This window comes from Acomys russatus, chromosome 19 (genome assembly GCF_903995435.1).
Source record: "Acomys russatus chromosome 19, mAcoRus1.1, whole genome shotgun sequence".
Taxonomy (NCBI): domain Eukaryota; kingdom Metazoa; phylum Chordata; class Mammalia; order Rodentia; family Muridae; genus Acomys; species Acomys russatus.
In genome coordinates, this window is record NC_067155.1 from 30,500,688 (window position 1) to 30,525,447 (window position 24,760).

General features: G+C 39.9%; 1 protein-coding gene and 1 pseudogene across 1 annotated transcript in view; both read right to left on the minus strand.

Annotated features, from left to right (window-relative positions):
- Positions 1 to 24,760, minus strand: part of LOC127203988 (zinc finger protein 721-like) — a 1,570,727-nt gene that overhangs the window by 283,482 nt on the left and 1,262,485 nt on the right.
- Positions 22,894 to 23,738, minus strand: LOC127204004 (interferon-induced 35 kDa protein homolog; annotated as a pseudogene).

Here is a 24,760-nt window from a genome sequence, read left to right on the forward strand (position 1 = left end):
AGCAATGACATTTATTTTCAAATATTCTAAGTTGTGTCTGTAATGTGATTATTGGGTTTTTAGGCCATGACAGATATGTGGAGCCTGGTTGACAACTTTTTAGGGTTTACTTTGCTCAAGGTTAGGCTGTCAGCTTTGCGCACCACAGACATTTCCCACTTAGCTGCCTCATTAATGCAGAAATAAGATTAGTTGAAACATGACATCAAGAAAAATATTCTTTTCAGATTGTAACTATATTGTCATCTAAATATGCAAAAAAAGAACATAGTAGATCCTATTTGCAAATGAAAATTATATGCTGATGTAATTTTTGGAATGTGTCATTTTACTCTTAGGCGTAAACACCTTTTAATGCCACGTTATCCGAGCCACAAGTGAATGCCAGAGAATCATCTCAGTGATTAAGTTGCTTATTGGTAAGCCTGATTATGAGTTCAAACTGTGAAGCCCGTATCACTCCTTGAAATTTTTCTCTTACTTTTACACCTGGGCTGTGCCATATGCACACTCACACACCAGCACATACATAAATAACTAAACAAACAAACAAACAAACAAATAAGGTAATCTCAGCACTCAGGGAGACAGAGACAGGCAAATCTTCAGGAGCTAGAAGTTAGCCCGGTCTATGAAGTGATTCCAAGACAGCCAAGGATACACATAGAAACCCTGTCTCAAAAGGGAGGTGAATCCAAGATGGTGGTACCAACTATGCAGTGTTTGAGTGGTGGGACCAAACCTACTGACCTGAGCATAGCTCTGGGGGGTCAGGAGGGAGCCACAAACCGCAAAACCTGCAGAGCCCTAAGTGAGAAAGGTCCAGGCCATCCAACTGGTCAATGGAGGATGGGTGCTCAATCCCAAGAGGCTGGCTGCATATCTGCCTGTGATCTGCAGTTGTGTTCTGTATCTTGGACTCTGTACCTGATACTGAACTGCAGGTGGTGAAGCAACAGCCTCTGGATGTGCTGGTCCAGGGTAGAACTCGGGAGAATGGATAGATCTGACCTCAGACCACCTCACCAGTCCACAAAGTCCCAGAGCCTTTGGGGTCATAGGAAAGCTCACCAACGCCCAGCCAAAGAAAGGCTGTTGGCCTGTACCAGTGCTTTTTAACTCTGACTGAACTGTGGGGTACCCAGCAAGAGTGTCGGTGTCTCCTGGCCCAGGGTGGAGCCTAGAGTGTGGAGCTGGGATAGATCTGACCTCTGGTCAGCTCCCTGTACCATGAGGCCCAGGTGGTTGTGGACAGGTTCTCCAAAGCCTAGCCAAACACCACAGGCTAGTGCGCTGTACTTTAATCTGGTGCACTAAATCAAGACCCCAGGGTGGACAGGGAAACGTACAGCAAAATGCAGCCAAATGCCACAGGTTAAAGCTCGGTACCTGCACTCTCTGACAGACTGAACCAATGCCCTAGGGCCCCAGTGGCCATGGGCAGGGTCTCCTAAGCCCAGCCAAATGCAGGATAATGGGCTATACTGGACCTCACTCCCTTGGACTGAACCATTGGCTTCAGGGCACCAGCACTAGCCTCTGCTGGCCAAGTAGGGAGTCCAGGGTATGAAGTAAAGTCCCCTGGAGCTGAAACCAGGTCACCTGCTTGATCCAAGGAAGAGTTCCTGGATCTCTACAGGTGAGGGGTCTGTCCTATAACCATTCACCTATGAGCTCTCAGTGGCCAGGGAAGGCAGCCAGAAACTACCAACCAACATCAGAAAGAGCAATATGAATAACAGCCAGCATAAAAACACAAATAACAAAAGCTAAAATAATATGTCATCTACAGAACCCAGTTTTGCCAATGCAATCAACCCTGTAAATGCAAACACAATGGAAGCAAAAGAAAATGACCTCAAACCTTCATAATGAAGATGATAATGCAGGAAATGAATAAAGTCCATAAACAAATACAAGAAGATGCAGCCAAGAAGATTGAGGACCTTAGAGAGGCCATATAGAGCCTATAGAGGAGCCTATAGAGAGGAAATGAAATCACTGGAAGAAATTGAGGAAAATGCAAACAATCAGGTGAAGGAAATCAATAAAATGGTTCAAGATATGAAGATAAACACGGAAACTATGATAAAAGCACAAATAGCAGAAAGCTGGGAAAGAGAGAACTTAAAGAAGGCAGGAAATGCAGAGGTAAACTTCGCTAACAGAATTCAGGAGATGGAAGAAAGATTCTCGGGTATAGAACATACAATAAAAGAATTTGATACAACCATCAAAGAAAATGATGAGTCAGAAAAAGTCCTGACACAAAACATCCAAGAAATCAAGGACACCATGAAAAGATGAAACCTAAGGATAATAAGAACTGAGGAAAGAAAAGATGCCCAGATCCAAAGTTGAGAAAATATTTTCAACAAAATCATAGAAAAAATTTCCCCAAATTAAAGAAGGAGATGTGTGTAAGCATACAAAAGGACTACAGAACATCAAGTAAAATAGACCAGAAAAGAAAATCTTTCCACCACATAATAATCAAAACACAAAATTGGCACAACAAAGAAGAAATATTAAAAGTGGCAAGGGAGGAAGGCCAAATGGCAAACCTATCAGAATTACACCCAACTTCTCAGCAGAGACACTAAAAGCCAGAAGGGCCTCAGCAGAGATCCAGCAAACCCTTAAAAACCACAGATGCCCATCCAGACTACCATTCCCAGTGAAACTTTCAATAACCATTGATGGCGAAAACAAGATATTCCACGACAAAAACAAATTCAAACAGACCTATCCACAGATCTGGCCTTACAGAAGTTACTAGAAGGAAAACTCCAACCCAAAGTGACAAAATACAACCAAGATAACACAGGAAATAGATAACTTTAGCAAAATAAAAACTAGACAAATGCTCTACTGCAACCAACATCAAAATGAAGGGCCCTAACGGTCAGTGGTCGTTAATATCTCACAACATCAATAGTCTCTACTCTGCAATAAAAAGACACAGACTAGCAAAATGGATCCATAAATAAGACCCAACAGTCTGCTGCATTAAAGAAACACATCTGAGCCACAATGATACATACACATTTCCTCAGGGTAGATGGCTGGGGAAAAAAAGCATTCCAAGCAAACAAGACACAAGAAGCAAGCTGGTGTATCCATTTTAATGTATAATAAAATAAACCTTCAACCATAACTAATCAAAATAGGTTAGGAATGACACTTCATCTCATCAAAGGAAAATTCAACAAAGAGGACATCATAATTCTGAACACCTATACCCCAAATACAAGGGCACCCACATTTGTAAAATAAATATTAATAAAGCTTACACCACACATCTATTCCAACACAATAATAGTGGGGGTCTTCAACACCCCACTTTCACCAAAGGATAGGTTAACAAAACAGAAACTAAATCAAGAAATAATGACACTATCCAATAATGAGTCAAATGGATCTAACAGATATCTACAGAACTTTTCACCCAAACACAAAAGTTTATACCTTCTTCTCAGCACCTCATGGAACCTTCTCCAAAATAGACTATATAGTAGGTCACAAAGCAAGCCTCAACAGATGCAAGAAGATTGAAATAATACTTTGTATCCTATCAGACCACCATGGACTAAAGCTGGACTTCAACAACAACAGAAATAACAGAAAGCCAGCACACACGTGGAAACTGAACAGCTATACTCAATGACAACTGGGTCAGGGAAGAAATAAAGAAAGAAGTTAAGGGCTTACTCACAGTCAATGAAAATGAAGGTACAGCATACCCAAATTTATAGGATACATTGAAAGCTGTTCTAAGAGGAATGCTCCTAGCACTAACTGCCTTCATAAAGAGATTAGAATCATCTCATATAGGTATTGTAATGACCTACCTGGAAGCCCTAGAATAAAAAGATGCAGAAACACCAAAGAGGAGTAGATGGCTGGAAATCATCAAACAGAGCTGAAATCAATAAATTAGTAACAAAGAGAACAATTCAAAGAATCAACAAAACCAAGACCTGGCTCTTTGAGAAAATCAACAAGATAGACAAACCATTAGCCAAAGTAACTAAAAGGCCGAGAGACACTATCCAAATCAACAAAATCAGAAATGAAAGGGGAGAGAAAACAACAGGGACTGAAGAAATACAAAGTATATAGTGCAGTATATAGTACAGGTCTTGTAAACCCAAATTTAGTTCCTAGCACCCATGTAAGATGGAGTAGACCTACCTGTAATTTCAGGTCCGGGACCTCTGATGCATTTGTCTGGCCTTCTAGAGGACCATATATGCAAATGGTGAAAAGACACATGCACATTTGATTCCCTGTCTTCAAAAAGGTTATCTTCATGTATATGTAATTTTTTTAAAATAAAATGTATTTAATTTAGGTGCATAAGTTTTCCACTGTGTATACCAATTGCATGACAAATATCAGTGGCCAAAAGAGCTTGATCCCATGTCATTGGAGATATAAACAATTGAGAGCTTTGATGCTGAGAGTCAAAGTTGGGCTCTGTGGATGAGTAGGTAGTGCTCTTAGGGTCTAAGCCATCTATATAACCCCATGAACAAGACATTAATACCAGCAAGGTGTGACTGGTTGGTCCTAAGTTCATATTTACTTCAGCCTTGGTGACCCAGAATAAATATAAAATTGGTAGTAACAGAAACTAACTTAGCCTTGGTGCTTAAAGAAGTTTGCTAGCAGCTGGGTGTGGTGGCACATGGCTTTAATCCTAGCACTCGGGAGGCAGAGGCAGGTGGATCTCTGTGAATTCTAGGCCTGCATGGTCTACAAAGGGAGTCTAGGACATCCAGGGCTGTTACACAGAGAAACCCTGTCTTGAAAAACTAAAAACAGAAAACAAACAAACAAAAAAGAAATTTCCCAGCCTAAATTTGCAAAAAATTGGGAAGAGTACAAAGAGTAACCAAGAGAGAAACTGACAATAGACATCTTTTCAAACGTGGTTGACCACTTAACCATATCTACAAGACTGAGGTTATCTCACATTTAACTATAGGACCCACAAGGACACATGTCAGATATACTCCTGCTGTAGTTTATGCCTACTGTTAGGAGAGAAAAGAAGGTTGAAGGCATAATTACTGACTTGTGTGAATGGAATTGTATTCTGCTGCCCTGATGCCTACTACATTTTCAGTTAGGTACCTGAGTCGTGGTGACTTTAGGTAACATTGAAGTTGCTGTCCAGTTGATCTGAGACTCAAACAGAAGTCAATCTAAGTATGTGAAATTCAGGTATTTGCAAAGAGATGTGGTATTATGGATACATGAAGTATTAAGGAGATTTTGGATGTGAAAGGTAGAGAATTAAGAGGTCAGAGATGCTTGGGTGTACCTAGGACAAGCTTGCTCTTACTGTATTCATTGTATCCACTGACCTGCAACCCCATGCAGATCACCCAATCTTTTCTTGTCAACCATATTTAGCTGTCAGTGATAGTGCCCGGTAGGCCCCTACCTGGTGATCTCAAATTTGACCTTAAATTTCCTCAGTCAAAACTGTAGCCTACCTGCCTGGTAGGAATAAAGATATTCTAAAGAGACATTTATATCTCTCTAGAATGTCTACCGAAACAGTAGACCCCATGAAATTTGATTTTCCCTGGAATCTCATTCTGGGAAAAGACTGATTCCTCCAGATGAAAATTTATCTGCTGAATAAATATTAATTCATTATCTAAGTACCTTACATTTGAGAAAGGAACTGAGAACTGAGGAGGGATTTACAGATTGGAAAAAATTATATGACATGGTTAGATTACTTATTTGTACATTTCTCTTGGCTTCAATCTAAACCTGTTAGGACTCCAAGGATGTGTTAGTTACCGTATATCACTGGTCAGGATTAATCACACTGAATAAATATGTTAATATAATTTTATTAACAATTTGTTCTTTGTTATCCTCATTCATCTTATATAATGACCAGAATGCTTTATAGAAGAAGAAGAAGAAGAAGAAGAAGAAGAAGAAGAAGAAGAAGAAGAAGAAGAAGAAGAAGAAGAAGAAGAAGGCACTGTCTATTCATTTATCAAGTCAAATTATCTTCAGTGGTTAAGATTATACCCATTTGTGTGAGCTTTAAAATGATGGTCATTTATCAAGTCAAATTATCTTCAGTGGTTAAGATTATACCCATTTGTGTGAGCTTTAAAATGATGGATGTCGCGGAAGTTTTGGTTTATATGGAAACATGGTTCTGTGTTAATCTCAGGTGTGGGATATGGGGACTCCTCCAGTTTGTTTGCAACAGATGGCTTCCTCCTAAAAGGGCAGTTGATGTGTGTCAGCTGTGAGCAGGGGCATGGTCTTTGTCAGCGGGGATAAAAGCCAGACCCAAAGAGAGATTGGGAGCTCCAAGAAAGAAGGCTGTTGGAGCTTCCCCCTGCTGCTCCTGGTTGCTGTGGATGCAGTTTGATGAAAAGTAGTTGGAGACTACCCCGAAAGGAAGATTGGACTTGCCCCCAAAGAACCCAAGGACCCTGGACCCTGAACAGCAGGAAGCAGCTAAAGAAAACTAAGCCCCGGCTCCCCACTAACCTTCTTTCTTTCCCACCTGGTATTGTGGTGTTGGAAGGCACTGGGGTGGAAAATGAAGAAATGAACCCAACAGAAAAATAGAATTTAAAAGTACACCAACAGAAAGAGCTTATTTAAATGGCAAAGAACTCCATTGCATTGCTGAATAAATGAGGAAAATAACTAAAATATGCTGTCTTTGTTGCTTTCAATTCCAAAAATAAATAAATGAATTTTTAAAATGGCATTAGACATAATCTTGACTATGGAATCAGTATGATTGTCAGGAGAAATGATCTCTAATATGTTTTATTTCTTATGAACTTCTCTGTGTCCTATTTGGACATTTCACAACATGCTTGAGTTTTTTCCTCATTCTTCCATTATCAATTTTGAAATTGTAGTTATGTTTAGAGAATAATTATGTCTACAATTCCATTTATCTAAAATTGTTACAAATTCCTATATCATCATCTTTACCAAGTAGTATTATTGCCTACAACTTTTCATGTTGTCTCACCCCTTTGTGTCTTTCTATGTAGGCAAATCAGTCAGTTCAACCAACTAGCACAGTCACAGGCATAGGAGCTAAAAAGTACTAGAGAGTAGTGATGAAATTATACACTAGTGACATGGACTAGGACTCAAACTTGTATGTCAGGTAATTCTATTAGAAGTATGTTTCAGTAGGAGGCTTTGTAAATGTACAGGAATTGGTGTCCAGGTTTTCTTTTCTCATTTTGAACAACAAACATAGCCATGAAGTAGTCTTATATATGTTAACATAACATAACTTGATCTAAAGAAATTTTGTGGGTAAACATTCTTTTGGCTCACAATTTTAAGTATAGTCCGCTATTTTCAAGGAACAAATGCAGCAACTCAAGAGCTGAATCACATCCACAGTAAAGAACAAAACGAAAATAAACACATACTTGCTTTGTTTCTGTTATGCTTTCTTAACTCTTAGATAACTCAAGACTCAGACTATGATATGATGCTGGGAGAGGGCTCATTATTCTGTATCAATCAACACTCAAATCAATCTACCCCATGTAGGCACACAGGTCAACCTATTCTACATAATACATATTTCAAACACTTTCCAAGTGACTAGGTGGTATCTGGTTGGCAATTAAAATTAACGAGCAAACTCTACAACTTGTGACTTAACATACAATCAGAAATGTCCCTTTCAAAGGATATCTTTCTATCCATGGTTCCTGAGGTTTAATATTAATAACTTATTTATTTGTATTTTATGCACATTGGTGTTTTTTCCTGCATGTATGTCTGTGGGTGTCATATCTTGGACTTACAAACATTTGTGAGCTGCCACATGGGTGCTGGGAATTGAACCCAGGTCCTCTGGAAGAGCACTCAGTGCTCTTAACCTCTGAGCCATCTCTCCAGCCCCCACTAATGTTAATCATAAGGAAAAATACTTTCAGTATCTTAAATCCCCTAGTCTTAAAAATTACACAATGTAGAACTCAAGAAATTAAACACCACCAAACCAAATAACCCAATTGAGAAATGGGGCTTGGAACTAAACAGAGAATTCTCAACAGAGGAATATCAAATGGCTGAGAAACACTTAAAGAAATGCTCAACTTCCTTAGTCATCAGGGAAATGCAAATCAAAACAACTCTGAGATTCCATCTTACACCCATTCAGAATGGCTAAGATCAAAAATTCAAGTGACACCACATGCTGGTGAGGATGTGGAGAGAAGGAACACTTCTTCATTGCTGGTGGGAATGCAAACTAGTACAGCCACTTTGGAAATCTATCTGGTGCTATCTCAAAAAAAATGGGAATAGGGTTTCCTCAAGACCCAGCTATTCCACTCCTTGGAATATATCCAGAAGATGCTCCAGCACACAACAAGAAAATTTGCTCAACCATGTTCATAGCAGCCTTATTCATAATAGTCAGAACATGGAAACAGCCTAAGTGTCCATCAGTAGAAGAATGGATAAAGAAACTGTGGTACTTATACACTATGGAATACTACTCAGCTATTGAAAACAAGGAATTCCCTAAATTTGTGGATAAATGGATTGAGCTAGAAATGATCATAATGAGTGAGTTAACCCAGAAGCAGAAAGAATCAAATGGTATATACTCACTTATATCTGCATACTAGCCCAAGGGGCAGGTCCCACGAAAACCTTCACTTACCAGGAAACTGGGACAGAGGGAGGACATCCTATTGGGACTCTAAATGAGAGAAGCATGGCAGAATAGCAAAGTAGAAGGATCCAGAGGGTCCTAGAAACCTACAAGTAGAACATTATGATAGGCAGATTTGGGCCCAGGGGTCCCGCTCAAACTAAGACACCAGCCAAGGACAATACAGGCGGTAAAGTTTAAACCCCTTCCCAGATCTAGCCAATGGTCAGAATATTCTCCACACTTGAGTGGAGAGTGGGATATGACTTTCTCACGTACTCTGGTGCCTCATATTTGACCATGTCCCCTGGAGGGGGAAACCTGGTGGCACTCAGAGGAAGGACAGCAGGTAGCCAAGAAGAGACTTGATACCCTATGAGAATATATAGGGGGAGGTAATCCCCCTCAGGAACAGTCATAGGGGAGGGGAATAATGGGGAAATGGGGGGGAGGAATGGGAGGATACAAGGGATGGGATTAACATTGAGATGTAACAAGAATAAATTAATAAAGAAAAGAAAAAAAAAGAACGGTATATTGGATGTGCCGCCAGAAGCATCTGTGTCTCTGTCAGGAAAGTCCTTTCTTATTGAATGCCATATTCTGTAAATCTCTGAAGTGTTTGAAGACCATCTATGTATTTACTGTAGTGAATAACTATGCATGTCTATTTATGTATCTATCTATTGATCAATCGATTTATCAATCTCAGTATATCTAATAGACAAACATTGCTTGTTTCTAGCTATGTGCAATCTGCTTAACCTTGAAAACATATACAAGAGACTAAATAAAGCTTTTCCTGTAATTAACTAAACTAGTATCTAACAAGACTACAGGTAAGATTCATAGATGACTAACTACTAACTTTCATCTCCAACCATCCTGAACAGTTTGGAATAGTTAGCTTTCATAAGACTAGAACTTTACATCACATTTTCCAATGAGTTGCATATGTACAACACATTAAGCAAAAGTTGAACAAATATTCTTAAATTTCTATCAGTATACAATACTGATATAAAATATTTGAGGCTAGTAGATTCAATAATCTACCTTCTATACTATAATTCTATATCCCCCTTTTTATCTTTCCCTTTTTACCTTCTTTCCCCTAATACTAGATAGGATAGAAAGATAGAAGAGAAAGAAAGATAGAGGTGAGAAAGAAATCCCTAAATGTAACCTTTACTAACTTATAATCAACCCCCCTAGACAATAACAAACATTGGTAACCCAACAACAACATCCATGCCACCTTTTGGGAATTGGGACATCGTGTTCTTAAAATTCCTTTTTTTTGCTGTCTATGGGCAAATCGTCTTTGGAGTACCTATAGAAAATTAAGATATTGGCCAAACACTAGAAAAGCCAGCTGTATCTTCTTCTGTCCAGTCTTTTTTGGGATCAATCCTTTGGGCTAACCTTTTGACGTTGATATGCATATCAATTCTTGAGGAAACAGTAGCTGAGACAGTCTTTGAGGTTATATCACCTGAGCTACTTGCTTTTTCCTCATTATCTTGGTCTTTTGCTCTGAAAACAAGCAAACTTTAAATAGTCTTAATACAGGTACATTTCATTTCTGCTGTATTTTTTGAGCAGGTGTAAGGGATCAACTTCATATGTCTGTTTGAGCTGTAATATTCATCATTTATGAAAGGATGTCTGGTAAAGAGGACCAGTAGCCCCTAAGATTCCCTTGCTGTGGGAAGACATTCATGTTTCAGATAGCAGGAGGTCTTCCCTGGTCAAATCTAATCTTTATAAGTTTTATTGGTAACCATATTTTTTTCATTCCCTGTAGATACATAAACATAGCCACACCCCAATCTCAAAACTATTGCAGGTTTCCATTCCTTTGTCAACAGATCCTTAGAGTATATTGGTTGTCCTAGTCTCTCAGTTTTTTCTATAACTCAATGTCTCTCAGCTGCTGTTGTTCCTTTTTCATCAACATTAAGAAAATTCAGAGTCAACAAAGCATTATTTAATCTGTCTCTGGGGTCTTTACACTTCCTTTTTGTTTAATGAGCATCCCTATTAAGGTACGATTAGTTCTTTCTACAACTGCTTGTTCTGTAGGATTATATGGTGTACCAGTAATGTGCTCTACATTATAATGTGCAAAAAATTCTTCATCTTATTGGATACACATAAACGAGTATCTTAAGTCCTAATTTGTGTAGGCATCTCCATTATTTCCATAAATGTGTAACTATACAATCAGCCTTTTCAGAACTGAAAGCAGTTGCCCATGAAACACTGAGTATGTATCAATGTATCAATCCATCTGCCAGATATCATTCCTTTTGGTACCTCTAGGGATACTTCTGGCAGGCAATGGAGTTTAGTTATACAAAGAACATATAGGGCACTTTTTAATTAATTCTTGGACTTGTTGCCAAGTGATAGAGAATTTTTTTTCTTTAAGCTTTATTTTTATCATGATGCTTTTCATAAAAATTTGATGCTTCTAATATATTTCCTATTAATAATTGGTCAATTTCCACATTTCATTGTGCCAGTGGACCTGGTAAAAATGTATGAGACCGCATATGAGTAATAAACAAGGGATATTTTCTACTGTGGATAGCCTATTACAATTCTGTAAGGGGCCACCCTTAGTGGCTCTCGGCCTAAAACATGGGCAATTCCACCTTGCCTGTATGCTCCATTTTCTACACCTCTGTTTGGCATGTAGCAAGCTGAGGGTCAGCTCAGGGCCACACCACTCAGTCCCAGTCCCGAGAAACTGCTTATTTACCTTACCTCTGCAGCTGCATTCCTCAGAACTTACCTCCCTATCCTTGAAGTTTTTACTACTGAGATATATAGCAGAGCATCCCCATTAGCTCCTAGGAACCCACTTGCTTATCAGCTACATTATCTCAAAGTTTATTCCCTTATCTTAAAGTTTTTACTACCGGGCTATAGAGCAGAATAGCTGCCATTAGGTTTCCACAGCAACCCTGCCCTTGCCTCTCTGAGACCCTATAAAAACTCTGTGAAATTTTTCAATAAACGGGGTTTGATCAGAATCCAGACTTGCCCCCATTTCTTCGTGTCTCCCTGTCCTGTCTCTTTTTCAGCCTTGCATCCCCCTCCCTGGTTCTGTTTGAAGACCCTATGGGCTGGGGCACAATTCCATGAATAACAAAGTCAATTCTCAGTTATCAGGAGTAAATTCAGTTTCTATATGCAAAACAACTTTTTCTGCATATTGAGAGTCAGTAATAATACTAGAGAGTCAGGAAAAACTAACAGCACCATAAGGATTGCAAACAATTCTAACATTTAACTGAGGTATATAGGCTTTTGATCACGGTTATTTTATCTGACATGTACACTGCCATTCCCATCCTGTTTGCATCACTATAGAAGGTTGGTGCCTTTGGAATTGATGTTCTCTTTACCATATGTGGAAGAATCCAATTCTTTTTATAAACTGTATACATTTGCTTTTGGGGTATTTGTTATTAATTTCTCCCAAGTAGTTACTATAAGCTCTTTGTCAATCGTTATTGTTACCAACAATGACATAATCTCAGCATTAATAAGAGGAACGACAATATCAGCCTTGTCTATTCTTTACAGTTAACACAGTCTTATTCTACCTGTTATAATTAAAATGTTTTATATGTATGTCTTCAGTATTTTACTTTGTTTATGTGCTAAGAAAATCCATGCCATATTATTTTCCCTTTGTGTAATAGGCCCATTAGGAGAAGGAGTTGAAGGCAAAATAGCCAAAATGCAATCAAGCTTAGGATCAATTCTATCCACGTATATGCATCTTGTAGTCCTTGTTCTGCCAGAATTAACTCTTCTTTTTTTTTTTTCACTTAAGTAATTTATTCAGATTACATTGCAATTGTTTTCCCCTCACTTGTATCTTTCCATTCCCCCCCTCCCTTCCTCTTTCATCCCATTCCCCTCCCCTAGGTCTGTGACAGAAGGGGACCTCTTCTCCACCATATGATCACAGCCTATCAGGTCTCATCCTGGTAGCCTGTTCACTCTTCCTCTGAGTGCCACCACATCTCCCCACCAAGGGGAAGTGGTCAAATAGGGTGCACCAGAGTTCATGTCAAAGTCAGTCCACTCTCTCCACACAACTGTGGAGAATGTGCTGTCCATTGGCTAGATCTGCATAGGGGTTCTAGGTTTACTACATTCATTGTCCTTGGTTGGCACAATAGTTTGAGCGGACACCCCTCGGTCTAGATCCACCAGCCTTAATGGTCTTCTTATAGGTTTCTAGGACCTCTGGATCCTTCTATTTCCCCATTCTCCCTTATCTCTATCACCTGGAGTCCCAATAGGAAGTCCCAGTATTTATCCCAGTCTCCTGCTAAGTGAAGATTTTCAGGGGACATCTCTCTTGAGTTAATGTCCAATTGTAAGTGAGTATATACCATGTCTATCTTTCTGGGACTGGGTTAACTCACTCAAGATGATCATTTCTAGTTCCATCCATTTGCCTGCAAATTTCAGGATTTCCTTATTTTTAATAGCTGAGTAGTATTCCATAGTGTAAATATACCACCGTTTCCTTATCCATTCTTTGACTCACAGACATCTAGGAGTCCATGTTCTGGCTATTACGAATAAGGCTGCTATGAACATGGTTGAGCATGTGTCCTTATTGTGTGGTGGAGCATCTTTTGGATATATTCCAAGGAGTGGAATAGCTGGGTCTTGAGGTGGCCCTATTCCCAGTTTTCTGAGAAAGTGCCAGATTGATTTCCAAAGTGGTTGTACAAGTTTGCACTCCCACTAGCAATGAAGGAGTGTTCTCTTTTTTCCATATCCTTGCCAGCATGTGTCAGTTGAGTTTTTGATCTTAGCCAATCTGATGGGTGTAAGATAGACTCTCAGAGTTATTTTGATTTTCATTCCCTGATGACTAAGGACGTAGAACATTTCTTTAAGTGTTTCTCACCCATTTGACATTCCTCTGTTGCGAATACTCAGTTTAGTTCTGAGCCCAATTTCTTAATTGGGTTATTTGGTTTGGTGATGTTAAATTTCTTGAGTTCTTTATATATTTTGCATAGTAGTCCTTTGTCAGATGTAGGGTTGGTGAAGATCTTTTCCCAGTGTGTAAGCTGTCACTTTGTTCTGTTGACAGTGTCTTCTGCCTTACAGAAGCTTCTTAGCCCCATGAGGTCCCATTTATTAATTGTTGACCTTAGAGTCTGGGCTGTTGGTGTTCTTCTGTTCAGAAAGTTGTCTCCTGTGCCCCTGAGTTCCAGGCTCTTCCCCACTTCTAACAGATTTCGTGTCTCTGGTTTTATGTTGAGGTCTTTAATTCTGATGCTTTCTGTGGCTGCTCAGGTGGTCTGAGGTCAGATCCACCCATTTTCCTGAGTTTTTCCCAGGCCAGCAGCTCCAGACTGATGCTTCACTACCCACAGTTCAGTTCCAGATACCAAGTCTCTGATACAGAGCACAGCTGCAGCTCAAAGGCAGGTATGGGTCCAGACTCTGGGGCCTGGGCACCTGTCCTCCTTGTGCCAGTTGGATGTCCCAAAGCCAGACCTACCTGTGCTCTGTACTGTGTGGACCCCTCTCACCTAGGGCTCTTCAGGTCTTGCAGTCTATAGCTCCTAGCCAGGCCCCTGGTCTTCATCTGCAGATCATTTGACCCCTCTTGTTCAGAGTACATACTGAGAAAGTAAAACTTTCCCTATTTGGTTCGTGCAAGGATATTGTTAAAACAAACAAACGAACAATCTTTTAGGTCAATTACTATTATAGGCCATGACCTTGTTAATAAAGAAGTTAAAGGAATTCCATGCTGTAAAGGACTCATTGGTTGAATTACTCTATTCACTGCTCTTAAATCTGTTACTGTCCTCCATTTTCCTTATTTCTTTTTTACAACAAACACATGGAGATCCCAAGGGCAAGTAGACTCTTGTATATGGTGAGCCTCCAGCTACTCTTGTATCAGTTGTTGAAGCGCCTGAAATCTTTCTTTTTTTTTTATGGACCACTGGTCTGTTTGATACCCATTTTAGGGGCAAGGTTGTTGGTATGTTAGCAGTGGCCCCATTTATAAATTTAGAAATTCAATACCTATGAAGTTCTGTGTTTGAACAATGGGCACAGCTTGTGATTGTTCTTGATGCAAAGAAACAGTAACAGCTGAGCAATTCTGTGCCCTGCATTAATTTGCATCTCCTTTTTTACATGTACCATGATTTTAATTTCTTCCTTATAATCCCCATCTTTAACACCCAGATGCATAAGAAAGCCCTGAGAAGTTAATGCACTTCATCCCAAGAGTAATTCCTACTGTCCCTGAAGGTAAAGAACCATAAACACCAGTGGTTTATTCTGTAACATTCAACCTGTGGGTATAGTGTCACATATTTATCTGAAGCCAGACCCAAAGCTTTGCTGCCTTCAGTAACATGAATTAAATCATCATTGCCTCATCTTCGTCTTCCTGCATGCTTGTTACCTCCTCATTGACCAGAGAAAGACGGCTCGTGTTGTTTGCTGAGGGGGCTCTTGGTTCCTGGTGGCAAGAGATTACCTCATATGTCTCTCTTGGACTGGCAATCCCTAGACCAATGTTTTCCTTCCCACAGAGGCTATAATACAGTGGAAGTCCTGGCATATCATGGTAATATCACAGCCAGAATGTCCTTATTCTTGCCTCTGAGTACCATTTTCTCCAGAGTCAATGCACCTGTTGTTTTGAGGTCTGGAGCTTTTAACCTTACAATTTCTTTGTAAATGGCTACATTTACCACAATTAAAGCCCTGGGCGTTTTGATATCTGAGACCTCTTGGTACAGCTTCTCCTGTGATATTGGTTTGAGCTCCTGAGAGCCAATATTAGCTGTTTCCTTTATCCATTTGTCTAATGGATAAATTAGATTAATAATCTAATTGCTTTGTTCTCTCACATACCATGATCAGTGTCGATGCCTGTCTGGTCTCGTGATCTGGTATGGCTCTTTCTAGAGCTGAACCCAGTATCTATAAGAATTCTGTGAAGGCTTCTCCAGGACCTTGAAATCCCTTAATAAATCAAGTATTTGTTTTACCAGGCTCCTCAAACATGTCCACAGCTCTTAAGGCTGCAACATGACATTCAATTACTACCTCTTCAGATCCGATTTGTTCTCTTAAGTCAGCCCAGCACCCTTCAACAAGTAATTGATCTTTAACAATATTTATCCCCCTTGTCATATTTTGTTGTTCTATTTTCATGGCTTCATTTCTCCACCACAGTAACCACTGTAACTGTTGAGCAGCTTCTAACACAGACAACACCAATCCCTTCCAATCTTGAGGAAGAAGTCTATGCTTCATAGTCCAATTACTTAACGTTTATTTAACAAAAGATGAATGCATTCCCCCATACCACAGAAGAGAATCTTTAAAATGCTTTAAATCTATCAAATCCACTGGACACCATGGTATCTTATCATAAGCTTCACCTCAATTGTTAGCAGGGATATGTTGCACAAAGTCTGGAAAAGCTGATGGTGTCCATGGAGCCTTAGAGGGTTCCTCTGATGGTGCTGTCTCATGGACTGTCTGGCCTCCCATTATTAAGGGTCACTCTTGGCCTCTCAGCCTTCCTGTTCTTCTCAGCTCCCTTCGGCATGCTTGTGCTCTGAGCACACGGCTCATCGAACGGGAGAAATGTTGTTTCGTTTCCTTCTCATCATACTGCTGAAGGAAGTAAATTGTTTACTATGTTCAGTCAAGTGTAATGGAGGAGATCACTAATTGTGGTTGCTGATTGTAATTTGAAATATTTGGAGTAGGTACTGAGGTTTGCTGTGCAGGTAGCAAATCTATTTAAAGAAGTTTATTGGACCACACTGATATTCCCTCTGTGGTGTCTGTTCATCTTCTATTGCACTTTCTCTTGTTGGTGTGTTTTTCTGCTGCAGTACATAGAGTCCTATTCTCATCCTCTAAGTGGTGCACTGTTTCTTTATATATCAGCCAGTGTGTGGTCATACCTTTCAAGTAATGATGTCTGTGAAAGGATAGTGGTTGGTTGGCCCTGGTTTAGTTTTTCAGATTTTCACAAATTCCCTCCTTGAGATGTTGTTGCTTGTTAGCCAGCACTGTTTGGATGTCAGTCATTAGTCAAGGCTCCATTTGAACTCTTGGTTCTCATGTGTCAGCCTCCTGAGCACAAGCCCAAGTATAGAAGGTGTACCTACAATATATTCTATATTTTCAACACATTTTAACAACATTAATGTTACAGTGCTTGATAGAAAAGAACATACAAAACATTATACCTTATGTATTTCTGACGCAACATCTCCATCCGTCTCTTGGAGATGTAGTAAAGTAGGATGATCATCAATCAACTGAATATCTCGCAATATATAACTTGATTGGTATGGATATGTCTGTATTATCTGATGCTCCATACTGCTCCCTGAGGCCGTTAGTTATCTATTTAGCACTTCATCTTGAAGTGCTGCCTTTTAAGAGAACTGTGTACAGATGCTAGATAATGTAACAACAAAGACATTTATTTTGAAAAAACATTGTGTGTGTGTGTGTGTGTGTGTGTGTGTGTGTGTGTGTGTGTGTGTGTGTAATGTGATTATAGGTTTTTAAACCATGACCCATATGTGGAGATTGGACTAAAATTTTGTGGGATCTGCTTTTGGCCATCTTTATATGGTAATCAAAGTCAGGCTGCCAGCTGTGAATGCCACATATATTTTCCCCTAGGCCATCTCAATGATGGTAAAATAATATTAGTTGACATATTATATCAGCAAAATATTGTCTTCTGCTCAGAGTGTAAATGTTACCATCTACAGATAGAGGGGAACAGGATGATTTGAATAATGAACACCAATTGCAAATGAAAACAATAAACTTTTATCTCTTTTGAAATGTGTTAGTTTATTCTTAGGAGTAAAGATTTGTTCATAACACTTTCTCAAAACCACAAATAAATGCCAGAGAATTGTCTCAGTGGGTAAAATTGGTTTTTGCTAAGCCTGATGTCATGAACTCAATCTCTGGGAAGCCCATATTACTCCTACATATTTTTCTGTTATTTCTATACTTGGGCTGTGGAATATGTACACACATACACCGGAAAATACATTAAAAATTTTAAACCCAAATATGGGTCAATGAAGTGACTCGACCCAAATGACTCCCAGGGTTTCATCTCTAGAACTCACATAGTGGAAGTAGATACCAGTAAGTTCTGTCACTGCCACCTACACAACATGGCACTGATGTATACACATAAACAGAGCTCAAACATTTTTAAGTTGATGAAATTAACAAAATAACCCAATTATTAAGAACATAGAAATTGTTTGACAGTTTAAATTATTATTACAGAATTTCAAAATGTATTACTGTTCATCAAAATAATGATGGTTGCTTTTAAACCTTATTTTATCATTTTATTCTCTGACTCAAGGATAGGTTATTTTAAAAATATATTGCAGCTAGATTTAGATGTGCATGCCTATAATCCCAGAACCTGAGAGACAGTGGTAAGACAATCTGCCTGAGGTTGAGGCCAGCTTGGTCCACAGAGTGAGTTCCAGGACAGCCAGAGCTATTTAGACATATCTATAATCCCAGAACCTGTGAGACAGTGGTAAGACAATCTGTCTGAGGTTGAGGCCAGCTTGGTCCACAGAGTGAGTTCCAGGACAGCCAGAGCTATTTAGACATATCTTGTCTCAAAAAGATTACAAAATAGTGTATCCCACATTATGGGAGTATTCCTGATATAGCCTGACAGGACATTGGCTGATTTGAACAAAATCTATTGATATCTTTACACATATTAAGAGAACTGTGTTAACAATGAAAATAACAAGTAATGTGGAGAGTCCATCCACAGAATGAAAGAAATCCACTGAATCCTTCAACAACCACCTAACATGGACTTCATCACTGATTAAGAGACAATAGGAGTAACGGAACATGTTTCTCTTTTGCATTGTAGTGAGAGCTGGAGAGTCAGTAGTTCTCTCTCTCTCTCTCTCTCTCTCTCTCTTTCTCTCTCTCTCTCTCTCTCTCTCTCTCTCTCTCTCTCTCTCTCTCTCTCTCTCTCTCTCTGTGTGTGTGTGTGTGTGTGTGTGTGTGTGTGTGTGTGTGTGTGTGTGTACCCAGTTCAGTTATTACCACCCACATCAGATAGCTCAGAATTACCTGTATTTCCAAGCTCAGGACATCTGACGCAATCTTCTAGCCTCCTAGAGTACTATCGCGGTATTTGTCTAGCTATTTTATTGTTTTTTTATATCTCTGTCTCCCTTCTACCTCTTCCTTATCCTAATCCCTTCTAACCCATAAACACTCGGTAGCACAGAACGAGGGTTAAAGGAAAAAGAGGGTGTAAACTTTTATAGGCATCTTCCTGATGAATAGAAGCACAGTTCCTTGGAGAAGGTCCGGTCTTTGTCTTCAGGATATCCAGCAGTAGAGCAAACCATAGAACAAGCAACAGCAAACACAGGAGCAGGACAAAACCAGAGCAGCATCAGGGAAGCAGCCACTTCCCCAGGCCTTTGGGGGCTCACCCATTTATACCTTCTGAAGAGTAACCAGAATAAAACTATCTTCACTTGGCACAAAACACACCTCTGCCAGAACACTCAACATGTAATAGCGGCTCTGAGCAATCTGAAGATACCTCATATGTCCCATCAGAGATTAAATAAAAAGACAGATTCACTAACTATGGGTGTTTTAAGAAACCAAAATTCTCACTACAGAGCACCAGATATGTAAATGTTACAAAAACACATACAATATATGATTTTATATTATAAAATTTTTTCTTAATGTCCTTTTTTTCCTCTGGGTTTGGTTTTTGAAACAGGGTTTCTCTGTGTAGCCTTGGCTGACCTGGACTAGCTTTGGGGACCAGGATGCCTCTGCCTCCCGAGTGCTGGGATTAAAGGCATGCACCACCATGCCTAGCTCATGTCTTATTTTTTTAATGAAAATTGATTTAATTAGGGTCCATAATTTCTTGTGTATAGACCAAGCTCTTGCCAAGTATCACTGGAGGCCACAAGAGAGTTCTGGCTTCCACATTCTTGGAGTGACAGACACTTACGAGCTGTCTCTTGGGTGCTAAGAATAAAAACTAGGCCCTGTGGATGAGTAGCCAGTGCTCTTAGGGTCAGCCACCTACTCATCCCTATAAGCATATTATTAATAGCAAGAAGGTGTGAATGGTTGATCCTAAGTTACCTCAACCTCGATTACCTAGAGGAAAGATATGAATGATAGCATCGGAAACTAACTGAACGTGGTGCTTAAAGAAGTTTCTTAGCCCAAGTCATCACAAAATTTGGGAAATTTCAAAAAAATCATCAGGAGAGAAGCTGACAAAAACAAGTGTTTAAAAGGCGGTTGGACAGTTGACCTAATCCATAGGAACAAATTTATCTCACAAGTGGTAAATAGGCAACAATTGGAGCACACACAGAAAAACATCATGGTGGAGTTTATCCCTACTGTAAGGAGAGAAAAAGAACGAGCAGATATGAAGACCAATTTGTTTCAATGATTTCACATTTTAAGTTTGCTTTTCTTTAAATACTTAACTGTTCTGATCTCTTATTTGTTTTTTACTCTCTAATGTTTCCAGGTCATTAAAATTTTCTTGCCATTTTTCTCAAATGCTGTTGATGATTTATTTCTGTTTAGAGCTATCTCCTATAGCTGAGGCTTGCCTTTTGCTATATACATGAGAACTGCTTTGAACACCTAATCCTGCCTCTATTGTTCAGTACTAGAAAGACAGTCCTGTAACTCCTTCTACGTTGGGACTTGACTGATCAGAGCAAAAGAAAAATAGTTGAGGCAATGAGTGACCTCCAGTGTTTTTTGACTTTTATTGGGCCTCACAAATGAAGAGAGGCCTCTGTAGGAATTGAGAGTTCTATGACAAATTTTTACGATAGGATATTCACAGCTTAAAAAGGGATGGACAAAAAGGGAAGCAAAAACTTTCCTTGTTGACAGTAGTCAACATTCCAACGAGTTTGGAGGAAGTCAAGTGTAGGTGACTCATAAATGCCCTGACTGGACATTTCTTGGGCCCCAGACCAGGCAATAAAGAATCTGGGTAAAAAACTGAACCTCTTGTGAAACCAAATTACTGTGAGAAATGGTGTGAGTATTATTTGGTATTAATACAAATACCTAGTCACTGACACACATGGCCACAAAGCCTTGCTCAGTTTTTAAAATTAATTTTGCAAGATTATATTGGCATCATTTCTACCATCTCTTCTTGCTTCTAATCCCTTCCATAGCCCCATATTTTTTCTATTTTGTGGACTCTTTTTACTTTAAGAGTGTTTAAATGTGATGTGACGGATGTCCCAGCTACGAAGCAAAGGGATGACTGTAATGAACACTGAGTGTATAGTGGAAGATGCCTATGCCTTGGAATAGGAATAAGAGCTCTGGGAGACTAAGAATTTCCTCAATACTACAAATTTCCTAGACTAGGGCAGTGCCTGCTTCTAGGCTGGAAGGGTAGCCCTAAGAAGGCCTTTGCTCACCCACTGTGGGAGCTGTTACTGTCCTGAGGCAAAGCTGGCTTAGGGTTAGGATGGCCCTAGCTAATGATGGGTCTAGCAATGAAGAGCATTACTGATGTGAAACCTGCCAGTTATTTCCAGGATTTCCCTCTGAGAACTCTAGGGATCTGTGAGGGAGACCACAAGCCATACCAAGATGAATGAGGAGGACACTTTCCCCAGACCAGAAACAGCAAGTTGACTGAGCTATCAGAGTCTAATTTGCTGGGAATGAGATGGACTGTGAGGCAGACTATGGCTCTATTGGTACATCTGGGCAGAGACCATTGGCTTCTGAACATTCACGATTGTGAATTCCCTGAGGAGGATGAGCTCTGCAACCCTGGCTATAGGAAGCTAGGATGCTTATAGTATCACCGTGCAGTGTGCGCACGCAGGCATTGCTTTTCATGTGCAACGGAAACGCATTAGAAAGAATGGATGTCTCTGCTTTCTAGAAATTCTGAGTGTTGTAGTCCAAATTCAGTTTCATGGAATAAATTTTACAAATAGCTTAGAAACTGGCAGAAAGGACATGATGGGTTTCATCCTTCCGCACTATTGCATTAAAAAAAAATGCTTTTATCTTTTCACCATGACCAGCCACAATGGTGTGATTCAGGGAAATTGAGTCTCAAGGTTCTACAGGAGTTTCAGAGCTGCAGAGGTGTTTTTCTCAGATGAACATGTTTTTGTACAGGTGGACTCCCTACCTTGTGCCATAACCATATGGAAGGAAGCAAACATAACATTATACTTCAGCATTGCTTTGTGCAGGGGTTTCCTTTGGGCTGGGTTTGCCTAAAATCACACGGAGGGGGGGGACCTGAGGGGCTACAAAGTCGTTCTCCACCTTTTAGCACACCAATTCTCAGAGAGAGAACTTTAGACAATGATTCCTTGCTGTTTTAAAGAGAGACTGGTAGTAGATAAAGGTTCAGAAATATAACAGTTTAGAGGTCTTGCTCCATTATTGTTTTCGGAATTGTGAAGTCTGTGTTTGTGTAATTTCTATACACAGTCAATCATAGGTAACGTAAGTCAATTTCACATTATTCCCAGTGGAATTTCCTTAGGTCTTTTTTTAAAAAGTTTGACTCAATTTTGGAGCCTTTTTTTTTTCCCCTAGGAATTTTCTATCCATCTCCTTATTCTTTCACAGACATTACAAATATTCTAGATAGTTTTAGCCTCCTGGTACAGAAGTCATATTGTGTCAGTGTGTGTACTATTTCATCATAGTTTTATTGAGAATTCTGAGAGTTTTTCCCCATGGAATGTGTCTTTAGAATCAGCATTCCTCTAATAAATCCTTAGAAACCTTCTTTGGATTGTATTGATTTTATGACATATATGGTACAAACTCAACAACCTGGGCTTTCTTTGAAAATACATCATTGTAATGGTGCTGTTTACAGTTGCATAAAAAGGTAAACCATGTCAGTCTACATAATCATTTGTTTAGCAAGAATGTGGGTTAAAATGGATCTAGTGTGAAATAATACACAAAAGCACAGAAAGAGGACTTCAGTATAGTGGTGGGTTTTTTTCCCCCTGCTTGGCACTTTTCACTGTTCTCAGTAACATCAGGCAGTATGTGATCCCAGTCCCCGGCAGGTGGACAGACAGACCCTAGCTTGACTCAGAAGTGAAGACAGCCAGAGGGCACAACTGCCAAGGCCTCCATCTCCCCACCCCCACAAGTGGGCTTCTAGAAGTGGATCTCCAGGATGCCCTGCAGCTCCTTGGTGTCCAGGACATCAGGAATATTCGTCACCAGCACTGAATGGGATGCTTCCTTGAATTCGATCTCATCTTTCCAGATCTCCCCACTTACATAGGGAGAGACTCTCAGAGGGACCTGCTGCTGTCCCAGTGGTACTATGAACTGGCCAATCTGGCATAAGTGCTGGGCCACGTCTTCAACAAATCCCAGCATGACAGTCCCTTGAAGCAACTCCTGGGCCTCTACATCGCCACCTCCATTCTTGGCCTTGCCAAAGAAGATCTCCGGCTTGTCTAGCAGCTCCTCCTCACTCAGCTTAAGGTCAGCAGGGAAGCCAGTGACTAGCACCCTGTGGCTATCTGGCTGGCTGGACACCTGGATGTTGGTCACCACAGGCAGCTCCGAGGGCTGGATCTGCACCCGCAGCCAGTAGTCTTCTATGTTTGGTTCCTTTTGTTGTAGCATCTGCTCAGCCACTTCGGGGTCATCAAAGGCGATCAGAGCAGAACCACCAGGCAGAGTGTAGCAGATCTTCAGGTTGAAAACCTGAGTCTTAGGCACTTGCTTGCCCCAGTGAGTATGGCCTTGGAATACCAGGATGACTTCTGGCACCGGGAATGGGATCTTGTCTCTGGGGTAGCTTGTGCCTGTACGCTGTCTTTTCAGCTGCGGCAGCTCCTGCAGCCTTGTTTTGAGCCTGGGCTGTTCCTCCTGAAAGACGATAGAGGACAGCGTGGAGCGTTACGGACATGGCTCTCACCCCTGCTTGGTAGGAGTTGAGACTTCAGAGCAGGGAACAAAGTGGAGGGTCCTAAGGACTAAACCCGTCCTTGGAGCCTCAGAATGGCCTTTGGTCTCCCGGCCCTCCAGCAGTGCCTGAAGAAGACTTCAACAACTCTGCCTTGCAGGCCTTGTCTCCACTTTTCGTTTCCGTGAATTCCCCAGTGTAGAGTTTATTGACGCAGAATATATGGGTTATGGTCAAATAAAAACTAACCCATTAAGCATGACTTAGTTGAGAAGACAAAAATAAAAACGAAACATGATCCGGAATTAAACAATGACCCTTAATATGACATAGATTGTGCATACAAACTAAACTCTTATAGCAGTAGGTTTGGATTTTTCACAGACAGCAGCTAAAATTAGTTAAAACCATGTTGTTTTGTTATAGTTGTAGTAAAAATGTAGTATGTGTCCTTATACATATTTAGTGTATGTGTCCTTATACATATTTAGTGTATGTGTCCTTATACATATTTAGTGTATGTGTCCTTATACATAGTGTATGTGTCCTTATACATATTTAGTGTATGTGTCCTTATACATATTTAGTGTGTGTGTCCTTATACATAGTGTATGTGTCCTTATACATATTTAGTGTATGTGTCCTTATACATAGTGTATGTGTCCTTATACATATTTAGTGTATGTGTCCTTATACATAGTGTATGTGTCCTTATACATATTTAGTGTATGTGTCCTTCTACATATTTAGTGTATGTGTCCTTATACATAGTGTATGTGTCCTTATACATATTTAGTGTGTGTGTCCTTATACATAGTGTATGTGTCCTTATACATATTTAGTGTGTGTGTCCTTATACATAGTGTATGTGTCCTTATACATATTTAGTGTATGTGTCCTTATACATAGTGTATGTGTCCTTATACATATTTAGTGTATGTGTCCTTCTACATATTTAGTGTATGTGTCCTTATACATAGTGTATGTGTCCTTATACATATTTAGTGTATGTGTCCTTCTACATA